This window comes from Oryctolagus cuniculus, chromosome 13 (assembly GCF_051225735.1).
Source record: "Oryctolagus cuniculus isolate XC-2025 breed Fujian yellow rabbit chromosome 13, ASM5122573v1, whole genome shotgun sequence".
Taxonomy (NCBI): Eukaryota; Metazoa; Chordata; class Mammalia; order Lagomorpha; family Leporidae; genus Oryctolagus; species Oryctolagus cuniculus.
The window spans coordinates 62,960,856-62,983,955 of NC_142879.1; the positions used below are offsets into that span (position 1 = coordinate 62,960,856).

At 39.2% G+C, this 23,100-nt stretch overlaps 1 long non-coding RNA gene across 3 annotated transcripts in view; it reads right to left on the reverse strand.

Moving 5' to 3' along the window:
* LOC149122626 (uncharacterized) overlaps positions 1-23,100 on the reverse strand; it is a 79,607-nt gene that overhangs the window by 2,589 nt on the left and 53,918 nt on the right. For all 3 annotated transcript variants that reach the window (XR_016219739.1, XR_016219737.1, XR_016219738.1), the window contains one exon: positions 5,446-5,530. This is a non-coding gene — a long non-coding RNA (uncharacterized LOC149122626). The remainder of the gene's footprint in view (positions 1-5,445; positions 5,531-23,100) is intronic.

The following is a 23,100-nucleotide window of genomic DNA, read 5'->3' on the forward strand; positions in this document are numbered from 1 at the left end:
ATAGTGGATGATGGCCCAGGTCCTTGGGCCCTGCACCCACATGGGAGACCAGGAGAAGCACCTGGCTCCTGGCTTCGGATCAGCGCGGTGCACCGGCTGCAATGCGCTGGCCACAGTGGCCATTGCAGGGTGAAACAATGGAAAAGGAAGACCTTTCTCTCTGTCTCTCTCTCTCACTGTCCACTCTGCCTGTCAAAACAAAACAAAACAAAACAAAACAAAGAAGGCAGGAGAATGTGTTGAAGAATTTAATGTTGGAGTTCAATTCAGCCTCTGAAACCAACTTGTGTTATAATTTTTATCAAATTATCTAACCACTGTATTTTTCAGTTTCTTCATCTAAAGGTAATTTATGTTAACAGCATTTTCTTTGTAAGATTGCATAATAATTTAATGAGATAATGCATGACATGCTCTTAGCACAGAGCTAGTTCATAGTAAATATTGAATAAAATCTAAGTATTATGAGGTTAATGTTCAGTTTACTTACAATCTCACAAATTTACTCCAAGCACATTATGAACATTTTAATATCAACATGCTGCATTACCATGAAAAAACCAAAAACAACAGGTAGATAAATAGTTTATCGAAGACTCTAAGGAGCTATTTTTATTTAAGCTGGAATCTAACAAAACTGAGCCAGAAAAGTAAATTGCATGCAATATAAGAAAAAGAAGGACTTTTAAAAAATAGATGAGAACAAAATCATTCTCCAGTTTTCGATCCAGCATGCATCTATTTTATTAACTGCATCTCAGTGGCCTCGCGTTTCCACCTGGCACACAGTCCTCTTCTCATCTAAATCAATGCAGCAAGCATTTTCCTACTCTTCTGATTATTGTGCCAAAAATGGAACTGACACCAAAATAAAGTGGAGGGTACAGTTCTAAATGAAAGCATATGATGGGGCCAGCACTGTGGCATAGATGGCTAAGCTTCCACCTGCAGCGTGGGCATCCCATATGGGCGCCAGTTCGAGTCCCGGCTGCTCCACTTCTGATCCAGCTCTCTGCTATGGCCTGGGAAAGCAGTAGAAGATGGCCCAGGTGCTTGGGTCCCTGCACCCATGTGGGAGACCCAGAAGAAGCCCCTGGCTCCTGGCTTCCGATTGGCCCAGTTCCAACTGCTGCAGCCATTTCGGGAGTGGACCAGTGGATGGAAGACCTTTCTCTGTCTTTCCCTCCCTCTCTCTGTAACTACCTCTCAAATAGATAAATGAAATCTTTTTTTAAAAAAAGAATATGATAGAATAGACAAGAGCATACGTAGTCAATTATGAATTTAGGCAACTTAATCTACAAAATTGCATAACGATGCTTCTCTGAGGCCAGTGCTGTGCTGCAGCAGGTTAAGCTGCCTGCTGAGATGCCAGCATCCCACAGGAATGCTGAGTCTAGCCAGCATTAACTGCTGCACTTCCCTCCAGCACCTTGCTAATGAGCCTGGGAAGGCAATGGAAGATGGTCCAAGTGTGTGAGCACCTGCCACCCACATGAGAAAACCACACAGCATTCCAGGATCCCGGCTTTGGCTGGCCTGGCCCAGCCCAAGCTATTTCAGCCACACAGGGAGTAAATCAGCATATGGAAGATTCTCTCTCTTCCCTCTTTCTCCTTCTCTCTCTCTTTTTTCCCCCATCCTTTCTATAACCTTGCTTTTCAAATAACATAAATGCATCTAAAAGAATAATACTCATTTTTGTATAATTGTTCTAATGATTAAATGAAGTAAGAAATTAATACATTTGCTTATGGTGAGGGTGATCATTATAAGTGATAAATACATATTCACTGTCCCTTTTGTCTTCCCAGCTCACTGGCTGCACCTTCTCCATGTTCTTCACTGGGTATTCTCTTTCTGATTTTATCCACACACACCCTCCAGGGAATCTCACTGAGGCTCATGGTTTTAAATACAATATGATCTTGTGTCCTAGAAGGATCTGAACCAGGTATACAAAACTTTAATAATCAATGAATGTCAGTGCAATTTTTTAAACAGCAAAAAGGCCCCAAGATGCATCATAGACAAATTATCAATATCTTAAGTAAAGATGAGTCAGTATTACTGAGTTTTCCTTTCAGCTCAGGCACCAGTGTGGCACTGTGCCCTGTCCTATCCTCAAAGCTACAAAACTGTGTACCCGTTTGTCCACTGGGCATCCTCCTCCCTTGCATAATTAAGTGGCACCTCAAACCAAATATGTCAGAAACAGCTATTGATTTCCTACCATCCCTCTACATGAACCCCCCTCCCCATGTGCACACACATAAACTCACACACAGAGGCACCCATAGAATTTCTAGTCTCTCCTGTCTCAGGGAACGGCTCCACCATTCACACTCAGAAAGCTAAAAGCAGAGTCCTCTTTGATTCTACTCACTCTTCACTTCCTGCATCAGTCTCTCAGCAAATGCTAGCCACACCAATCTCAACATCTAGTTTGAATCGACTTGTCACAGCTCTGCTACTCCAAATTCAATCCAGGGCACCACCATTTCTACTCTCAGGCTTCTAGCATCTTAATGGGTTTTTCTGTTTCCACTCTTAACCACTCACACAGAAGCCAGAATGATGTTCTTCAAAGGTCATTCTTGTGCATAAAATTCAAGTGTTCTCTGGTGTAACGAGAAACAACAGCTCTACTTGGCTTCCCAGCCTTCCGAACTCACCTTCCACCACTCTGCCTTGGGTCACTCCCACCCAGCAATACTCCTGTTTCCACTTCCCTGACCTGGGAAGAGCGCTGAGAGTGGCCCTGCCTCAGGGCTTTTGCACTTGCCATTTCTTCTGTATGGAAGGCTTGCCCCCTGCATGCCTTGTCCCTGAAGGACCACTCAATCAGATCTCTGCTCTGTGTCATCTTCTAGGATGGATCTCCTTTCCTCTATTTTTCAAAATAGCCATCCTTTATTTGCCTACCACTTTCCTCTCTCAAGGAACTTATCACTCTATATATTTTATACTTACTTGTGTATTAGGTTAATTGCCTGAGGATAGAGACATCATTGTATTCACTATTGTAGGTCCAGAATAAAACTGTGACTGCCATATATATGAATAATAAAATATGTAAAGTTAGATGTTTATTAAAGTTATTTATAGCAATACAAAAGTAGAAACAACTTAAGTTTGGTTAAGTCTCAGACTTTGTCTAACTGGAATACTTATTCAGAAATACAAATTAGGATGAACAACTGAATTTGGAAAAGTATTAAAAATATTAAAAACCAGTGTTAACTATGATTATCTCTGAATATGAGCATCAGAGATCTTTACTTTCTCTTCTTCCCACTTTCATATATTGTCCATGTTTTCTCTATAGTGTTGAGATTTTCTTAGTAAATAATTAATCATTTTTAGAGAAGAAAAAATGTATCTGACGATGAATATGATTACGAAAGCATTATAAAGTCATTTGTAGATGACTGAATAGAACTAGTTAGATAATTATGAAACAAATCTATAATTTATGCTCACTCCTGGTATATGGTTTTAATCAATCAAGACTAAAAATTGAATTAAGCTGGTGACTGAGAAGATGGCAGTGCAAAAAGGCTGTATAAATTTTGCTCAAATCCACCATTTTCATACTCAGCTTGAAATGAAAAAAGGACAGGGAGTAGTTTGGATTGATGGATTAATATCAGGGTAATATGATTTTTTTCCAAGATATGTAGAATTCTGAGACAATAAATAAGATGGTCAGTTAAATTTGAATTTCAACAGAACAACAAAGTATTATTTATTATAACTATGCCAGATATATTGTGTGGGATACATGAAAAATAAAAATTAGTTCTTTTATCTCTCTCTCTTTCTCTCTCTGTAACTGTGTTTCAAACAAATAAATCTTTATTAAAATAAGGCAGAAATTGTTATTATATTTACAGTTTCATGTGACAGAGGAGTTAATTTATCAGGCAAATATAATTAGCCTATAATTGTATCTAATAATATAGTTTCTTTTCTTTTCTTTTTTTTTTTTTTTTTTGACAGGCACAGTGGATAGTGAGAGAGAGAGACAGAGAGAAAGGTCTTCCTTTTGCCGTTGGTTCACCCTCCAATGGTTGCCACAGCTGGCGCACTGCAGCCGGCGCACCGCGCTGACCCAAAGGCAGGAGCCAGGTGCTTCTCCTGGTCTCCCCTGGGGTGCAGGGCCCAAGCACTTGGGCCATCCTCCACTGCACTCCCTGGCCACAGCAGAGAGCTGTCCTGGAAGGGGGGCAACCAGGACAGAATCCGGTGCACCGATCGGGACTAGAACCCGGTGTGCTGGCACCGCTAGGTGGAGGATTAGCCTATTGAGCCGTGGCGCCGGCCATAACATAATTTCAAGGCATATAAGATGAAAAAAATTCCAAAATAGGAGAAATCGATAAATTTACCTTCAAAGAGTTGTATGTGTAATTTAGTTCAACTCTATGTATTTGAGAAATCAAAGAAAGTAGAAATCAATTAATACATTAGAACACAGTTAGTAGTTTATTAAACCTATATAGACTCTTGTCCCAAAAAATGGGTAATAATACTGTTTTTATGTATATGTGTAACATATGTGAACATTACTAACTGGGATTATAAAAGAATTCTCAGTACTTGTCAAAAATTTCCATAATATAAACTCTCTGAATATAATTTAAAAACATAGAAATTAATAATGAATGATTTGAAAATTTTAAATACATACTTTTGAATCACCTACATGTCTAGGAAAACATGTGAATAAAATTAGAAATTACAACTTAACCACATATCCAGACTTATGAGATAAAAGTAAAGCATCATGTAATGGGAATGTTATAACATTAGAAGTTTGTGATAGAGAAGGAGAAAAGAAAATTCATGAACGGATCATTTATCTTAAAATGTTAGAGAATCACTTCAAGAACATAGAAGGAATTACTAGGGACAGTAGCAGATACTAAGAAATACTATGAAAACAAGCATACAATGAAAATAAACAACAAATTTGAGAAGACTAATAAAATTGTCAAATCTCTGGCAAGGGGAGCAACAAAAAAATAAAGAAGTACAATGGCCAGTTCTAGGCATGAAAGGAAGAATATAGTATAGACTATCCATGATTAAAAAGAAAATATTTTGAACAACTTGACAAAAAATAGTGAATATAAAGAAGTTTCTAAAAATATATAACTTGTCAAGGCAAAATTTAGCAGAAATTGAAAACCTGGATAGTCCTATAACTGGAACCCCAAACAAATCAAATCATAAGTTAAAAATCTTCCCACAATAAAAATATTACACTAACATGATTTTTATAACAATGCCACTTAGCAGTCAATAAAGATATCATTTCAATATTTCAGTAGCTTTATCTCAGAATGAAAAAGGAAGGTGTAATTTCCAATTCTCTTTATGAGGCTGGCAAAATTTTCACCAACACGCATGCACACACACATACACACACACCATCCTCACCGCTTAGGCCTTCTGCACATGATGTAGGAATGCTGAAGAGCCCAGAAGAAGTCATCTCTGGTCACAGTAGTCTAATGCCGTTATCCTAGTGGGTCAGAGCAATGTGATACTGTCTGAGAGTAGTGAGACAACAGCTCCACACGCCAACGTAGATGCTGCTCATGAGCAGTGTAATGTCATTCATAGCATTTCAGCATGAGATTAAAACCAATGGTGCTGCTTTGTATAACTGTACATATAATAAAATCTAAAGAAATTAGAGAGCAGTAAACATAAAAGTTTCAAGAGACAGATACTTTGTAAAAGATATATTTACATAGCAGAGAGGAGCCTCTATAGAATTGATAAAATTCTATCACTCTAGTTGAGTAACAAGAAAATAATTTTCTGCTTAATTATCATGCTTCATAATTGTAGTATTACATATATATATATGTATATTCCATATTACTTACCTTTAGGTATAATTTATAGTCTAGTACACCAAATCTTATGCACACAGCTTGGTGAATTTTCACATGCATATAAATCTCTATCATATTCTTTTTGTATCAAATATTTCATGAAGAATACTGAAGTTTACCCACAATGTGGACTTTTTAAAAACTAAGTTCATTACCAGTAAATCCATTTCCCCTTTATTCCTTTCCCTGAGGATGTGGCTATTCTGAAAAGGAAATGCATCCATTACAGTTCTAGCATCACTTAAGGGTTATAAGCTTAAGAGAAACTTTCTTGGAGAGAAAAATTTTCAAACTAAAATAAAAAGTTGCTTACAAAATATATCTTTTTACAAATGATCTCACTCCAAGATTGATGTAGACTGTGTTGTAGGAAGGCTGCATGCAGCCCACATGAGGAAAGCACTCAAGCAACAAAATCCAATGACTCTTGCAAGGACTATTGAATTTCAATTTCCTCCCACATGCTTCGTACAACCTCGCTGGATGGACAGACAGGCTTGCTAAATCCTGTACCACTCAAAGACACATACCATTTGAAAAAGTTACCTATTCATTTCAAGTATACCAAATTCTGCATAAACTTAATCAAAATTTCAATCCATGTGTTTCCTGAGGAAAAGTTAACTTTACTCCAAACCTCCCACATATATTATACTTGGATTACATAATTATTCTAATTTTACTAGCTGCCTAAAAAGTAGGTCATAACTCAAGCAATCTGATATTCAACAGACTTGAACAATGTGAAAGGGTGATCAATGTTGAGGTTTGGGGCAGCTGCTGGAGGCCATGCAATCTACAGAATCAATGGGTAGAAAAAGTTACTCATTTTTCCAGTGAAATGGTTGTCACCATGTAGCAAACAATTCAATATGTGCATAACCCTATCCAACCTCGGAAATATCTATCATGGACAAAAGACATACTTGTCCAGATGGGGAAGAATAAAGCAAGACTCCTTAATCTTGCCACAGTGAAATGAGAACAGAACTCCTGGTGGCTTTCAGATCATGTGCTGCTCATACTTTTAATTTAGAAAAATTTTAAAGACAACCTTTTCCTGTGAAATCAAGCAGTGTCATAGGTTTAAGTTGTAATTTGTAAGACATTGAGTTCAAGCTCGAATTTCCTTGTATTCTCCACAACACATAGAAAATGTCTTTTCACATGCTTAATAAATATGAGGTTAGTCTGTTGGAAGACGGCACTTGGTAAAGGTACTTGCTGAGGGATAAACCCCTGTCCAGTGTTGTTTCCAGGGAAAAGGTACAGGGTGAGGAGGTGAGAGGGGAGGAAAGGAAGCTGGATTGTGATATCAAAAACAGATACCATGCCAGGCATTATTAAATTCTTTGCAATTAATCCATACAATCACAATGTGAGATGGGTATTATTCCATCTGCTGTCATAGTTATGACTCCTGTTCATGTTTTAAAGGCTTATTTATATATTAGAAAGGCAGAGTGACAGAGGGGGGGAAAGAGAATGGGTGGGGGGAGAGATCTTCAATCTGCTTAATCATTTCCTAAATGCCAGGACTGGGGCCAGGAACTCCATCCAGGTCTCCCACATGAGTGGCAGGGACTTGGGCCATCATGTGCTGCTTTCCCAGGAACATTAGCAGGAAGCTGGATTGGAATCATAGCAGCCGAGATACAAACTGATGCTAGGATACGGGATGGTATCTTCAGAGGTGGTGGTTGAAATCATTGTGCCACAATCCGAGCTCCATGACTCTTACTCATGTTTTAACTGATGAATAAATGAATAATTATGAATAAATATACATGCAGGGAACTTGCTAATTACTTGAGGCTACATAACCACTAAACTGACAGGAATGAAAACAAGAATTTCTGGCTTAAAATCTCATGCTAAAATGAGATTTTGTTTTGTTTCTGCTAAAATGTCACCTATTTGTTGTCTATTTATATCAAAGTGCATCACAGAACTAAAAGAAAATGCTGTTCTTCTTAGATAGGGTAAGAATGGGAGATGGTACAGTTTTCTTACAGATTTTTGGGTTTCTGTATTACAATAAAGTCCTCCACATCCAAGTGTGAATAAAGACTTCACACAGTTCCAACCGCCAGGGTTGGGGTATTCTGGGAAGAGTGGGCCTCGCTTTTGTGTAGGGTTCAATTCTCACTTGATGGATTTTGCCCAGATAATGAGAACAGCTATTAAGACAAAGGACTTATTTTACCTGTGCCTTTGCCAGGGCTGGAAGTGATTGATAGTCATTAGAACATGAGTCAAAGCAGGGAATGGATATTAACTGATCATGACAAAATCCCATCCAGAAGAGTTGATCTGTTTAGTAATGCATCTGGCTTATATGAAGTCTTCAGGGATGTAAAAAAAAAAAAAGTGCGTGAAAGTATTGAGTAGTCTAGAGAACTAGCTCAAAGATTAAGCTACATGTAATTAGACCCAAAGAGCATAGTCAAGCATAGGCAGGCTGCACAGGTTCTACACTCTCAGTTCAAAAGGTGAGGATGCTAAGAAGTCTCACTCCTCTTTGTCTTTCATGATAAATGAAGTCACTGCATTAGAGCCTCATTTGTTTATGTTGGAGTCAACCTTTTCCCATGAGGCATGTTTTAAATACAATTATCTTGTGAGACTTGGTGCTCTAAGTTCCTCATAACACAATGAGGCTGAGTTTTTCCCCAACTGGAAGGACAGTCCTCAGCTCCAGATCAGAAAGGGCTGGGGGGCACAATGGGGAGGGCACGTGCCTGCAGCTAGGAAAAGTGATTTCCTGGACTTTCTCATTTAGGGAAGCACCCAATAGCAGGTCCTTGGTTGCTGGTTTGGTGCCAATGATGTCTCTAGCCTAACAGAGTCCTCCTCAGTGTCAAGGAGGCTCACCATGGGTATTGAAGGAGGCTCAGGCCCTGGGGCAGGGCTGGGATGAAGGGTCTAGTCAAGCAAACTTTGTAACATCCTCCCCATCACCTGGCAGTCAACTCTAGGGAACCTCGCAGGTTCCAGTACCAAGTGGTAGTTGTGCATCCAGGTATCATTAGTGAGCAGAAATTATGGATATGTCACACTCCTGTCCCCCATACCCTCATGACCCCTTCTCTTCTCCAGAGGGTAACATGTTCTATTACATCACCTGGCAAATTTAAAGTTCATAAAGGTCACTGCAAATTAAATTAACCTTGGACACACTTTGTGAAAATTATATTTTTTTTCAAGAGCAGAATCACGGAATTTTAGAAGACAAGAACCTTGGAGATTACTTGGTCCAGCTGGTCTCGTTTCACAAGTGAAGTAACCAGTGAAATATTTTAGACCTCTTCCAGTGTCCTGACCTTTCAACAGAAATGCACATGTAGATGTTTTTGTCCAGTTTTAAACCTCTTACTAATAAAAAAAGAAAACAAAAAAAACAAAAAACAAAAAACAGGCAAGAAGGATAAAAGTCCTGCATATTCCTACAGAAAAAGTTAACTTAAAAAAATCATTGTACCTCTAACCAACCTTTTATTTTGTGTAGGGAAAATATTAAAGAAAATAACTATTACTGTCAGGCACTTTTGTTTTTCCTAGGCATTGCAGAGTTCTCTGACACATGGGCCAAATGCATCTGAGCCTTCTTACAGGTTATTTGATAAGATTTTTTTCTCTGAGTTAAACTGCTTCAAAGTGTAGTAGCATGACTTGCATTTTTCTTAAGAAGCCAAGGGTCTCAATGCAAGCAGAAGAATTTGTTGTATCATCTTGCTCTGATTTCCTCACCATGATTCCCAGGAAAGAAACGCACCCTAGATAACTACACACACACACACACACACACACACACACTTCTGTGTTAGCATGATAGCGAATGCGAAATATGTAAAAGACTTGCTGACAAATACAGTCTGCACCACATTATAGTATTTTGGTCACTGATGGACTGCACTTGCAATGTGGTCCCATAACATTATAAAGGGGCTGAAAAATTCTTAATGCCCAATGACATCATTACCTTTATGATGTCAGAGTGAAAATGCATTATTCACATGCTTCTGATGTGATGCATCAGTGAAAATTGTTCATTTTACTAGCTCATTGGAACATACGTTTTTAATACTTGGTGTGATGAAATGGGAAATACATCAAAAGTACTTGTAAAATATACTGAAGGTTCATAGTTGTATCAAGAAAAAGCACTGGAGTGACTGCTGGAGTTATGAACTGATCCAGTCACTTTTTCCATAGAATACTATTTTGATTTGAAAGCACAACCAAACAGCATACAAACTATTTTGAAAATAAGCAAAGTGACCTAGGGACTTTAAGGAAAACAACAGGCAGTATTTGTCCCCAATAACAAATTTCAAATTCTCAATCAAAATTTAGAATTTGGGGAAACTTATATCCACCACCATATTTTATAGGACAAAAGACTTTTCTGGAGACTGGTAAGATCTGACCAGATACATCAATATCTGGAAGATGTGCATTGTTTTAGTGAATCATTATTTTCCAACTGCCAATATATAATGCTATAATATAATGCATGGGTTAAAGAAGTAAATGCAAACTAGAGTAATATATTGTTCAAATAACAGTATAAACATCTCATTAATATGTTTTCAGATTCAATGTCAGAACTAACCTTTATGGCTTTATGGAACTACCACTTCTCATTTTCTATTCGTTTTTTTTTTTTTTTTTTTTTTGACAGGTGTGGGGAGCAACTCGGACTGGACTAAGTTACTGGAATTAAGACTTATTTTATGCATCTGCTCTCCCACAATATGGCGCTGGGAGAGGAGGCAACAGCTTCTACCCAGCTGCCTCTCACCAACTTGACAAGCTGCAGGAGCTGCCCCTGATTGGAGGAGAGCAGCGTACTCGGCGTGTGGGCAGCCGAGTTGGGATTGGCGGAGGAGGACTATAAAGGAGGAGAGAGACGGCATGCACCAGGAACATCTAAGGGGAACATCTATCTGAAGGAACACCTGTGCAGCCCCCGAGAGAGCCGGCCGGCGGTGTGCCGCTCCCCCACGGAAGTGGGGAAGGTGGCAGGGGGAACCGCCCTTCCACGGAGGTGGAAGGGTCGGTAGCCAACCCGGGAAGAACCAGCAGCAAACCCGGGGAGGGCCGAGCAGACAAAAGAACAGCGCAGGGTCCCGTGTCCTTCCTCCACGAAGAGGGGGAGCGACAGACAGGCAGAGTGGACAGTGAGAGAGAGAGAGACAGAGAGAAAGGTCTTCCTTTTATCATTGGTTCACCCTCCAACGACCGCACTGATCTGAAGGCAGGAGCCAGGTGCTTCTCCTGGTCTCCCATGCGGGTGCAGGGCCCAAGCACTTGGGCCATCCTCCACTGCACTCGGGCCACAGCAGAGAGCTGGACTGGAAGAGGGACTCCAACCGGGACTAGAACCCGGTGTGCCAGCGCCGCAGGCGGAGAATTAGCCTAGTGAGCCGCGGCGCCTCTATACAGTTTTAAAGAAGAATATTCACAGTTATCTGAAAAAGCTATTAAAATAGTCCTCCATTTTTCTTATACATATAATCACATTTCAACCAAAAGAACATTTTAGAATAGATATGCAGAAGAAGAAATAAAAATCTGGTGGTCATCTATTAACTTAACCATTAAAGAAGTTTTCAAAAACACTTTCATTATTTTTGAGAGTGTGATTACTTCTCATTAAAATAATTAACTTTTGTTAACATGTTTTTGCTATTATTTAAAATAATATTACTATTTTTAATTAACAAATATTTTAAATATTTTCTATTTTGAGTAGTGTCAATATAAAATGATTAAAAATGATTAAACAAACATAAACAGAACATCTTTGGGTTCTTGATAATTTTTAAGTTCACAAAGAATTCTTAAGATCAAAACACTTCCACATCTCTATTTTTTTTTTTTTTTTTTTTGGACAGGCAGAGTGGACAGGGAGAGAGAGAGACAGAGAGAAAGGTCTTCCTTTGCCGTTGGTTCACCCTCCAATGGCCGCTGTGGCCGGTGCATTGCGCTGATCCGAAGCCAGGAGCCAGGTGCTTCTCCTGGTCTCCCATGCAGGTGCAGGGCCCAAGCACTTGGGCCATTCTCCACTGCACTCCCGGGCCATAGCAGAGAGCTGGCCTGGAAGAGGGGCAACCGGGACAGAATCTGGCGCCCTGACTGGGACTAGAACCCGGTGTGCCGGCACCACAAGGCAGAGGATTAGCCTAGTGAGCCACGGCACCGGCCACTTCTCTATTTTACAAGGTCAAATTTTGGAAGGAAAAGCTATTATAAATAGACAATTAGGGACAGCTTTTAAAGAACAGTATAAAAATGTTTGGTTTTTCTTATCCCTTTTGATTTTGCCACCAAAGCAGTTAGGCAGAAAAATAGATTTGAGACAGATGCTCCTGCTTGACCCTGCATCACAAACCTTGATTTCATCCTGATGGCAATGTAACCATTCTAATGTACTAAACCATATTGATCTGAACTCTTCACGGTGACACCAATGTCCTTTGGCAAACATTCATTTTCCCAGTTTCCACTGCAGTTAGGAAAGGTTATATGACACAGATCTTGTCAATGAGAAATAACTGGAAGACTTTTGAGTAGTTTCTAAGGAAATCTATTGGTAGATTTCTAAAGAAATATTTTTTCTGATAAGAAAAATAAGCACATGAGGATCATATGCTAAATAAGAGTATCCAATGCTTCTTACCTTCCATGTGATATGAGGATATGATATCCATGACTGTGCCCACACTCTTACAACCATGAGGGAGTGATATGTTTATCAACATGCTAAAAATGGTAGAGTAGAATGCTCAGAGAAGTGTCAGTATTTCACAGTTTTGAGCTGCTGAACCAGGTTTGAAGCTACCAACCTCCAGCCTTCTTACGTTATGGAATTAAACATCTTTTTAGGTGAACCATTGTTATTGGTCATTTTGTAATTTGCCACTAATATAGACACAATTATGTTAAAAAAAAAAAGGGGGGGTAATACTTGGCCCTTAGAAGATAACATATTTCCCTCTCAAATATTAAAATCAATTATATTATGTGTTTTAAAAAATATTTATGTATTTATTTAAAAGCTGAGAGAGAGAGAGAGAGAGAGAGAGGGATCTATTCCATCTACTGGTTCACTCCCCAGACAGGTGGCAGCTTCAGCTGCTACGCCACAATGCCAGCTCCATATATTGTTTTAAATAACTAAATGGCAATACCAAGTAGATTCCACCTTTACTTCAGACATATTAAAGCCAGGCAAGTGTCCAAAAGAAGAGTAGAGTAAAATAGCAGAATCAGTCACTCCAGTGATCATCCTCCCATAGAAACATCAATTTAAACATTTTGAATTCTCCATTTAATTTTTCATTTCATTCATTGTATTTTTCAGAATTCCTGTTTGATTTTATTTGATCTGATCATTTCAATCTATCAAATTTGTAAATATGGTCACTTATAGTTTTCCTAATTTCATTGAACTATTTCTTGTACTTCCTTGAAGTTCATTTGCTTCTTTGATTAGTGTATAGCTCCATTTCTTTAGGATCTGCCACTGGTATTTGATTTGTCCCTTTGGTGATGCTAGGTTTCACTAATTGTCCTTGGTCCTTTTGATTGTGTATGAATAGATACAGAAAAGGCATATGACAAAATTCAATATTGTTCATGATTAAAAAATAACTCTCACTAGGCTAATCCTCCACCTGTGGCTCCAGCACACTGGGTTCTAGTCCTGGTCGGGGCACCAGATTCTGTCTCGGCTGCTCCTCTTCCAGTCCAGCTCTCTGCTGTGGCCCGGGAGTGCAGTGGAGGTTGGCCCAAGTCCTTGGGCCCTGAAGCCGAATGGGAGACTAGAAGAAGCACCTGGCTCCTGGTTTCGGATCAGCGCGGTGTGCCAGCCGCAGTGGCCATTAGGGGGTGAACCAACGGAAAAGGAAGACCTTTCTCTCTGCCTCTCTCTCTCCCTGTCCACTCTGCCTGTCAAAAAAAAAAAAAAAAAAAAAAAAAAAAAAAACCTCTCAACAAAGTAGGTATACAAGGGATATATTTTATCATAATAAAGGTAATACACAATAAACTTACAAACAACATACTCAATGGGGCAAAGTTGACAGATTTTCTTCTAAAACATAGAGTAAGACATTATACCCGCTCTTGTCACTTCTTCAAAATAATACTGAAAGCCCTAGTCAGAGAAATTAGGCAAGAGAGACAAATAAAAGGCATGCAAATTGAGAGAGGAATAAATTAAATTTTCATGTTTGCAATACCCTTAGCTTATATATAGAAAACACTGAAACTCCACCCCCAAATTGGAAGAACTAGTAAACAAATTGATTAAAACCATAGGACACAAAATCAATATGCGAAAATCCGTAGCACTTTGAGAACTGTCTGAAAAGAAATCAAGAAAACTATCTCATTTACAAAAGCTACGACAAATAGTTAGGAGTAAGTGTAACCAAAGAGGTGAAAGATCTTTATAATGAAAACGCTAAAGCATAGGTGTAAAAAAAAATGAAGAAGACACAAATAAATGGAAATATATCTTGTGTTCACAGATTGAAATAATTAATATTGCTAAACTGTCCATACTACCCAAAGCAATCTACAGATTCAATATAATTCCTATCAAAATATTAAGTACCTTCTTTACAGAACTAGGAAAAAGCAATACTAAAACTTGTATGAAACCAGTAAAGACCCCAAATAGTAAAACTATCTCAAGCAAAAAGAACAAAGTTGAGGGCATCACACTACATGACCTCAAAATATATAAGGCTATAGTAATCAAGCCATAGCACTGACATAAAAATAGATATACAGACAAATGGAACAGGATTAACTGCCTATGAATAAGTCCATACATTTATAGTCAACTGATTTTCAACAAAGGTGCCAAGAATACACAGTAATGCAAGAATAATTTCTTCAATAAATATTATTGGGAAAACTAAATACCCACACACAGAAAACTGAAATTAGATCACTTTTCACACCATACACTAAAATCAATTCAAAAATAGATTAGAGAGTTCAAATGAAAACCCCAAACTATGAAATTACTAGAAGAAAACATGGAGGAAATCTCTAAGAAATTGGTCCAGACAGTGATTTTTTTGAATATAACCTCAAAAGCACAGGGCACAGAAACATAGGCAAGTAAGATTACATGAGGCTAAAATGTCTTCTTCACATCAATAAAGTGAAGAGACAACCTAGACAATAGGAGCAAATATTTGCAAACTATGTACAGGTAAATCTGGATATCTAAAATAGTTAAGAAATTTAAACAATAGCAAAAATATTTAAAAAATGACAAGATCTGAATAGAGATTTATCAAAAGACATATAATTAGCCAACAAGTTTATGAAAGGTGCTCAGACAAATGCAAATAAGGAAAATACAAATCAAATCCATAATGAAATATCACCTTACTACTGTTAAAATGAATGTCAAAAGATAAAAGTGTTGGTGAGAATTTGGAGAAAAGGAAGCCTTTGCAACTGTCAGTGGGAATGTAAATTAGTATCACCATTATACAAAATTGTATAAAGGTTTCTCAAATGTTAAAAATAGAAATACTATATGATCCAATAATCTACTACTGGGTATATGTCTAAGGGAAGTGAAATCAGTCTTTTGAAGAGATATCTGCACTCCCATGTTTATTATAGCATTATTCATGACAGCCAGGATATAGAATCAACCTAAGTATCCATCGGTGGGTAAATGAATTATGAAAAAGTTTATACACGCACACACATACACACACACACACACGAGTATGCTTAGTGGACTACTACTCAATCATAAAAGGATGAAATCTTGTTATTTGTGAGAGCATGCACAAGCCTGAAGTATAATATTTTGGTAAGATAAATCAGGCACAGAAAGAAAACTACTGCATGATCTCATTTGTATGTGGAATCTGAAAAAACTGATCTTGCAAAAGTAGAGAATAGAATGTGATTATAGAGACTGGGTTTACTGGGGTAGGGAGAAGAGTTGGGGAGATGTTTGTCAAAGAATACAAAATGATGCTTAGATAGGAGTAGTAAGTTCAGGAGATATATTTGTACAGCATGTTGACCACAGATAATGACTAAGATAATTGTATTCTTGAAAAATGTTAAGAAAGTGGATATTAACTATGTGAGGTAAATAATTAATTAGCTTATTTAACCACTTTACAATGTCTTCTCATATATATTTCAAAGCAATGTGTTGTTATGGTAAATATAACTTTATCTGTCATTTAAATAAATAAATGGGGTTGGGGAAGCAGAGAGTAGAATGATGGTTTCCAAGTGCTAGAGTGGTTTTTGGGGCAGGGAGAGGGACATAATTGAGGAGATGTTGATCAAAGAACCCAAAATTCCAATAAATAGAATAAATAAGCTCAAGAAATGTATTATGGGTCCAGCATTGGGGCATAATGGGGTAAACCACTACCCAAGATGCCAGCATCTCATAAGGGTGCAGGTTCATGTCCCAGCTGCTCCACTTCCAATCCAGCTCCCTGCTAATGTGCCTGGGAAAGCAGCAGAAGATGGCCCAAGTACTTGGGCCCCTGCCACCCATGTGAGAGACCCAGTAGAAGCTCCTAGCTTCAGCCTAGTCCAGTCCTGGCTATTGCAGCAATTTGAGGAGTCAACTAGTGGATGAAAGCATGCCCTTTCTCTCTCTTGCTCTCTCTCCCTCTCTTCTGTAACTCTGACTTTCAAATAAATAAATATTTTTTAAAATAAAACTTATCATACAGCATGCTGACTATAAGTTAACTGTATTTTGCATTTTTTTAAAAAAGGCTGAGAGTGAATATAAAGTATTCTCAACATAAAATTATTATTAATTTTAGCTAGATTTAGTCAACAATATGTATACATCTCAAAGCATTTTGTTATATATGACAAATATATATAGATTTTTATTATTTTTTAAAATAGTAAATAAAAACTTTATTGTTAAAGAGTGAAGCCTGGGGGGAAATTACTTGAAAGGACTTGGTATCTAATTCCTCAGATCTTGAAGAATCATGCCAGGGCTTATGCATACCCTAGAAAAGCTTTAATTCTTAGAAAAAGTTTGAGGTAAGTTTTTCTATCTCAGACCTGGCAATGCATCCTTTCACAAATGGATAACGTTAGTATTTTCCTTGGCTCTCCACTCGGTTTTCATTCTCGCCCATCTTTTCCTGGTTGAGACAATAGTCTTATGCAGGGTGGTCATGGAGTTTTGCGATAATGAAAATGGCCAGTTGGAAGCTCTCAAGTGTTTCCTGGCAAAGACTCTTGCAGGGCCCTGGCCTCATGAATAAGGGAGAGGACTGAAGAGAGCCCCCGTCTTGGGTGTCATCCAAATTCACAAGGTGGCAGCCAGCATCACAGCCTTCCAACTCCCTGAGAAAACAATACAAGGAGTTATTCCCTGGGACATCTATTACTTCAATTTCAGTGGCATTTTGGCAGGACAAGATTGAGTTTGAAGAGATCCGGTTTGTCGGTAAAAGTGATTATAGTTGAATAAGGCTTCACAACTCTTAGCTGTGTTTTCTCTGCGTACAGATGGATGTGTATGCGTATGCACTTGGGGAAATGAAGGAAATGAGAAAGTCAAAATCATTCTGCCTCCCTGTCCAGACTTAACACTTGCAATTTTTCATGCATAATGCTTCATCTGTGGAAACCTTCCACCAATTTGCTCAATTCCCAACCTTCCTCTACACTCGATCCCATGTCTTTAAGGAAGTCTTCCCTGAGCCTCCGCAGTAAGTCAGGTCCTCTGCTCAAGCCCTCACAGGATCCCTTCTTTTACCTTCATGGCACTTAGGATATTTACTAAGGAGCAGTTAACACTCTATGTGTTGCTATATGTCTGACTACTGACCAAATGTCATTCCAGGAAGGAAAGAACACTATTTGATTACCACCAAATCCTAATACTTTGCACTTTATAGACATGTAATATATATTGAGTGGAAACTTGGTAAAATCTTGAGTGTGGGGGCTGAGTTTGGAATATCACTCAAAATGTTGCCTATTTCCCATATCAGAGATTCTGGGTTTGAGTTTCAGCTCTGGCTTCTGATCCCAGGTTTCTTACTAATGCACCCTCTGGGATGCAGCAGAGATGGTTCAACTACTTGGGCCCCTGCCACCCATGTGGGAGATCCAGATTGAGTTCCAGGCTCCTGGCTTTGGCCTGACCCAGCACCAGCTTTTGCAAGCATTTGGAGAGTGAACAAGCAAATGGAGATCCTCATTTACCTCTCTCTGTCTCTGTCTCTGTCTGACTCTCTCTGTCTTTCAAATAAAATGAAAATAATAATATAAAAATGAGTGTGAATCTAAACTCTCAATGAACTAACTACATGAAAAACATTTAGCTCACAAACTGGGATATAATGAATCTTCAATAAATGTTAATTTAAATGCAGTTTTGAGCCATATATTAACCTGGGAAACAGATAGGACATGTATCATATAAAATTCTCACTTTTAAACTAATGGAATTTGTTATTATTTCCTATTTTAAAAATATAAGAAATAGGGATGGGCATTTGGCCTAGCAGTTCAAACACCAGTTGAAATGCACACATCCCATATCAGAATGCCTGAGTAGGAGTCCCAGCTCTGTTCTTGACTTCAGCTTCCTGCTGATGGCTCAGAGGACTGAGTCCCTGATACCACATGGGAGACCTAGATGGGGTTCCCAACTTCTGGCTTTGGCCTGGCCTAGGCTGGGCTATTGTAAGCATTTGGAGAGTAAACCTACAGATGGGAGTTACTTTCTCTCTGTGTCTCTCACATAAAATTTTAAATATATATATATATATAATATTGTCAAACTAATTAACATCTGTAGTACTTTTATCAAATAGCCTCATTCACTTAATATTTTCTACAAAGGTCTTCACAAATAGTTTCTATTAATCTTACAACATGTGTCTCTCAGATCCCACCTTACCGTGTCTTTCCTATCCTTCTTGCTCCTCCCAAAAGCCCCCCTGCCATTGGAGCTTTGCAGTGCACCTTAGTCTCTTGACTTTCCAAGGCAACAGAGATATAAGTTTGATGGGGCAGAGGCTTGAGTGATGAAACAACCAGCACTCTGCTGAATGATTTCTAAAGAAAGAAAGGAAGGAAATACACTCAGAGGGGTGTGTCTTGTCCAAGCATACATCCGTGATGGAAGCCACTTTTAAAGTCTTCTTGTTTGCTCCTTCTAATGCACTGAGCTCTAAAGAGAGTGCACCTGGATGCAGAAGGCGCCCATGCTGAGAAAAGTAACCTAAGCACGTCCAGAATCAGGTCCAGAAGCAGTTACTCATGCTGCTTGGTTTCTTCATCACCGTGGCAGAGGCTACCGCTTTCCATTCAACGTTCATTCTTCCCGTCTGCACGACAGGGCTACAATAGGGATAGCCTGGAGAATCTCTTTTCCTTAAGCTCCCTTGCACCAAAGTGAAGCCAGTTCATCAAGCCGTGACCCATTAGACGCAAGTACAAGTGATACCTGAGTGGCCCAGGAAAGCTGTGTAAAGAGAACTGACCCACCGGGGAAGCGTGCCTTTTGTCCCAGAATGCAGGCAAGATGGGCAACCTTGTTGGAAATGGCAGGGAACAGAGGTAGGAAATGGTGCGCTCAGGGTGGTGAAACAGCACAGTCACCCTGAAGACCATGGGGCCACCATTCCAGCCCGAATTGCTTCCCTCAGGATTTCTTTTTGTGTGAAAGAGAAATAAGCTTCTAAGTTATTTCAGCCTCTATTATTATTTTTCACCCAGCCAAATATAAGTTTCACTGATATGATCATTTCTAAAGCTATGAGGAAAAGTGGCAGTTAGGTCCATTGTTGGTTTTTGGTCCTCTGAGGGATAAAACCTGAGAAAATGTACACTTTTATGAAATATATTTCAACACAATGCCCTGAGATTCTGAATGGCAAGTGTTCTGATATGGCAGGATCACTAAGTCTGTGCAAGGTATGCCTTTGTCAGAATGCATCAGAGTCAGGTTTATGAGATAATTTAGGATCTCATCAGTCTGTTTCAAGCTTTTAATCAGTTGCATCTTTGGAAAAGATTTTTAGCAGACCAGTAAGAGAGAGAATTTGTAAGAAGCCTTAGAAATTACTTTGTCCATTTTTACTTATAGACAAGAAAACTGAGGATTGGTTATTATAAGGAGACTTTCTTCTACTTTCTCCATGCTGTACTTCACCCTCTTCTCAACCAAAAAACACAGAGAAGGAAGAGCTGCTAATTTAACTCATCAGGCACCCAAGTCATTGTTGCAGCCCTACGCCGCTACTCATAAATGCCCTTGCAACATGAAAGGCCACTGTAGACTAACCCACAGACTGCCCCTTCTGTGCACGTCAGTGAGTAAATTACATCAGTCTGGTACACTGGGAAAGTTGAGAGTCCATCTCTTCCTTTCTCTTTGAATTTCTCTTCCCAAAGAAGTTCTATCTTGGTGAATTTGGAACTTGCTCTCAATTTTTGGTTTGGTGTGGCTTGCCTGCAAGTCTGAGAGCTGGTATATAATAGCTCTACTACAGAACCCCTGTAAGTAGTAACATCCCAAAACTCCCATTTGGGCTTAAGGCCATGTAGGTGCTCCCTTAGGACACCAGTTAAGCTTCACCCCCTAAGCCAGCTTTTACAATGAGTCCCAGAAGTATCGGGTACTGACCCTGCAACTTTATTCTCATTTGGCTGCTATTCCCTGAATGTGGTTCCCAAGAAAGGGAGCTGGAACAAGAGGAGGAGGGGTAAAGTAGAACCAAAACGATTAGCTGGCCAAGGTTTAGATATTTCAGGGTCTCTAATCTCAATATTATAACAATAGTATTACCCCTTCAAATCATGAACAATTCATCTAATTGCATGATATTTGATCACTGGAACAGGGCAGTCTAAACAGGTATGGAGTGAAATAAAATCATCTTTGTCAACATTGCATATTTTCCTCCCCCAAACCAGACTCAAAAGCTCCCTTCAATCTTCCTTTTTTTCTTCCTTTCTCCAACTCCATCCCTCTCTTCTGCTCTGAGTTCTCCCATGTCCAATCTTTTTTTTTTTTTTTTTTTTTGACAGGCAGAGTGGACAGTGAGAGAGAGACAGAGAGAAAGGTCTTCCTTTGCCATTGGTTCACCCTCCAATGGCCGCCGCGGCCAGCGCGCTGCGGCCAGCGCACCGTGCTGATCCGAAGGCAGGAGCCAGGTACTTCTCCTGGTCTCCCATGGGGCGCAGGGCCCAAGTACTTGGGCCATCCTCCACTGCACTCCCTGGCCACAGCAGAGAGCTGGCCTGGAAGAGGGGCAACCGGGACAGAATCCGGTGCCCCGACCGGGACTAGAACCTGGTGCGCCGGCGCCGCAAGGCAGAGGATTAGCCTAGTGAGCCATGGCGCCGGCCCCCATGTCCAATCTTAAGACCTGCCTATAGCACTCCCGGTAAAAGCCTCTGAGTTAAGGACAGCAGGATATTGGAGTCTCACCTTTGCTTCATCCAGACTATCTATCTATCTATCTAACTATGAGGGAGAAAGCCCCTGTTTGCTTGTTTACTCTCCAAATGCCCACAACAGCCAGAGCTGGGATAGGCCAAAGCAGGTATCCTGGAACTTAATCCTTCTTCCACGTGGGTGGCAGGGAATTACTTGAGCCATGACTTCTGCCTTTGGGGTCCACATAAGCAGGAAGCTAGAATTGGAAGCAGAACTGAGACTCAAACTCAGGCACTCTGATAGGGGATGCAGATGTCCTAACTGTCAACCACTAGCTTCCAATCCCTTCTTTTAATCAAGCAGCTAAACCTTGACTATCATGATCCTATCATCCCATCACAATGACTCGGAACACAGTTAAGCTATCATGGGAGATGAATGGTCGTCCAGCTGCTCCTTATTCATATTATTCACACTGAGGGGGCATTTCAAAATGATCTATATCAAAGTCAGCAAACAGTTACTTGTGAAGACCCAAACAGTAAGTATTTCAGTCTCTGCACCACCTAGTCTCAGCTCTAGTTTAACAATGTGAATATTACACAGGAGACGATGCCTAAATTAATGAGAGTGGTTGTGTTCCAGTATCACTTCATTATGGACACTAAAATTTGGATTTTATAAAATTTACATGTGTCACAAAATACTCTTTTTTTCATTTAAAACAGTTTCAAAATGTAGAAACATCTTTCTTAGCTAGTAGGCTATAAATAAACAGGGCTGGGTAGTAGTCCATGGGCTGTAGTTTGCTGACCCTGGTATACATTATATTCATTGGTAGTCTCTTTCAGTGCATTTTTCTTTTTGCTTATAAAATTCACTTACAGAAATTCACCCATATTATCTCTACCTTTCTATTCATGTTATATTATCAAACAATTCAAGAGCAGTATAAAGTGGCTCAAATCAGTTCTGGAGCAAATGGGAAAATACATAAAATAATGGAAATAGCTTCATTCGGTGACAAAGAGCTACTACATGTCAAATTTCTCTCATGTAAATGCATAAATGTTCATCTCTGGGATTTTTATCCACTGAATTGAGACACATTTGTCACTGCACACCACTGGCTTGCTCCTACAAATGCTAACCCAAGTGGTATCCCATAGTTCCCTTTATAGTGGGATTTGATTTTTGACATGTCAAAATCTTCACAGGCTTCCATATATTTCCCCACTCCCACCTTCATCCTAGCAATAAAGCAGTACTAAAGCAGTTCTCACAGCTCTTTAGAGACATGTCTTATGGAAATAGAATATATAGTAGACTATTGGCATTCATTAGAAATACTTCCCAAGGCCCTCAAATACCCCAAATACATTAATAACATTAGAATATGTTTTCTCATAAAACGTCACAGTGCATAGCTGAAAAACCTAAGTGACTACTCAGATCCTTTATAAGTAATAAATATAGTATCAATGTCATTTATAAGGCCATTTATTCCTTTCATGGAAGTTACTGTGGACATAAAGAGAAAAAAAAATCGAAAGTGAATGCTGACTTTCTGGATAGGCTCACTTACTAGCTAAGTGACTCGATTCTACATGCCAGCCTGGCAGAAAACATTACTCAAGTTAATGTCCTAACAAAATTATGAGTTAGGTCATTTCATGAACCTGCGAGGACCACGGTTAAACTGCCAATGCTAAATCAATGAATACTGAGGTTCCGGGAAGGAAGGAATGCCTGTAA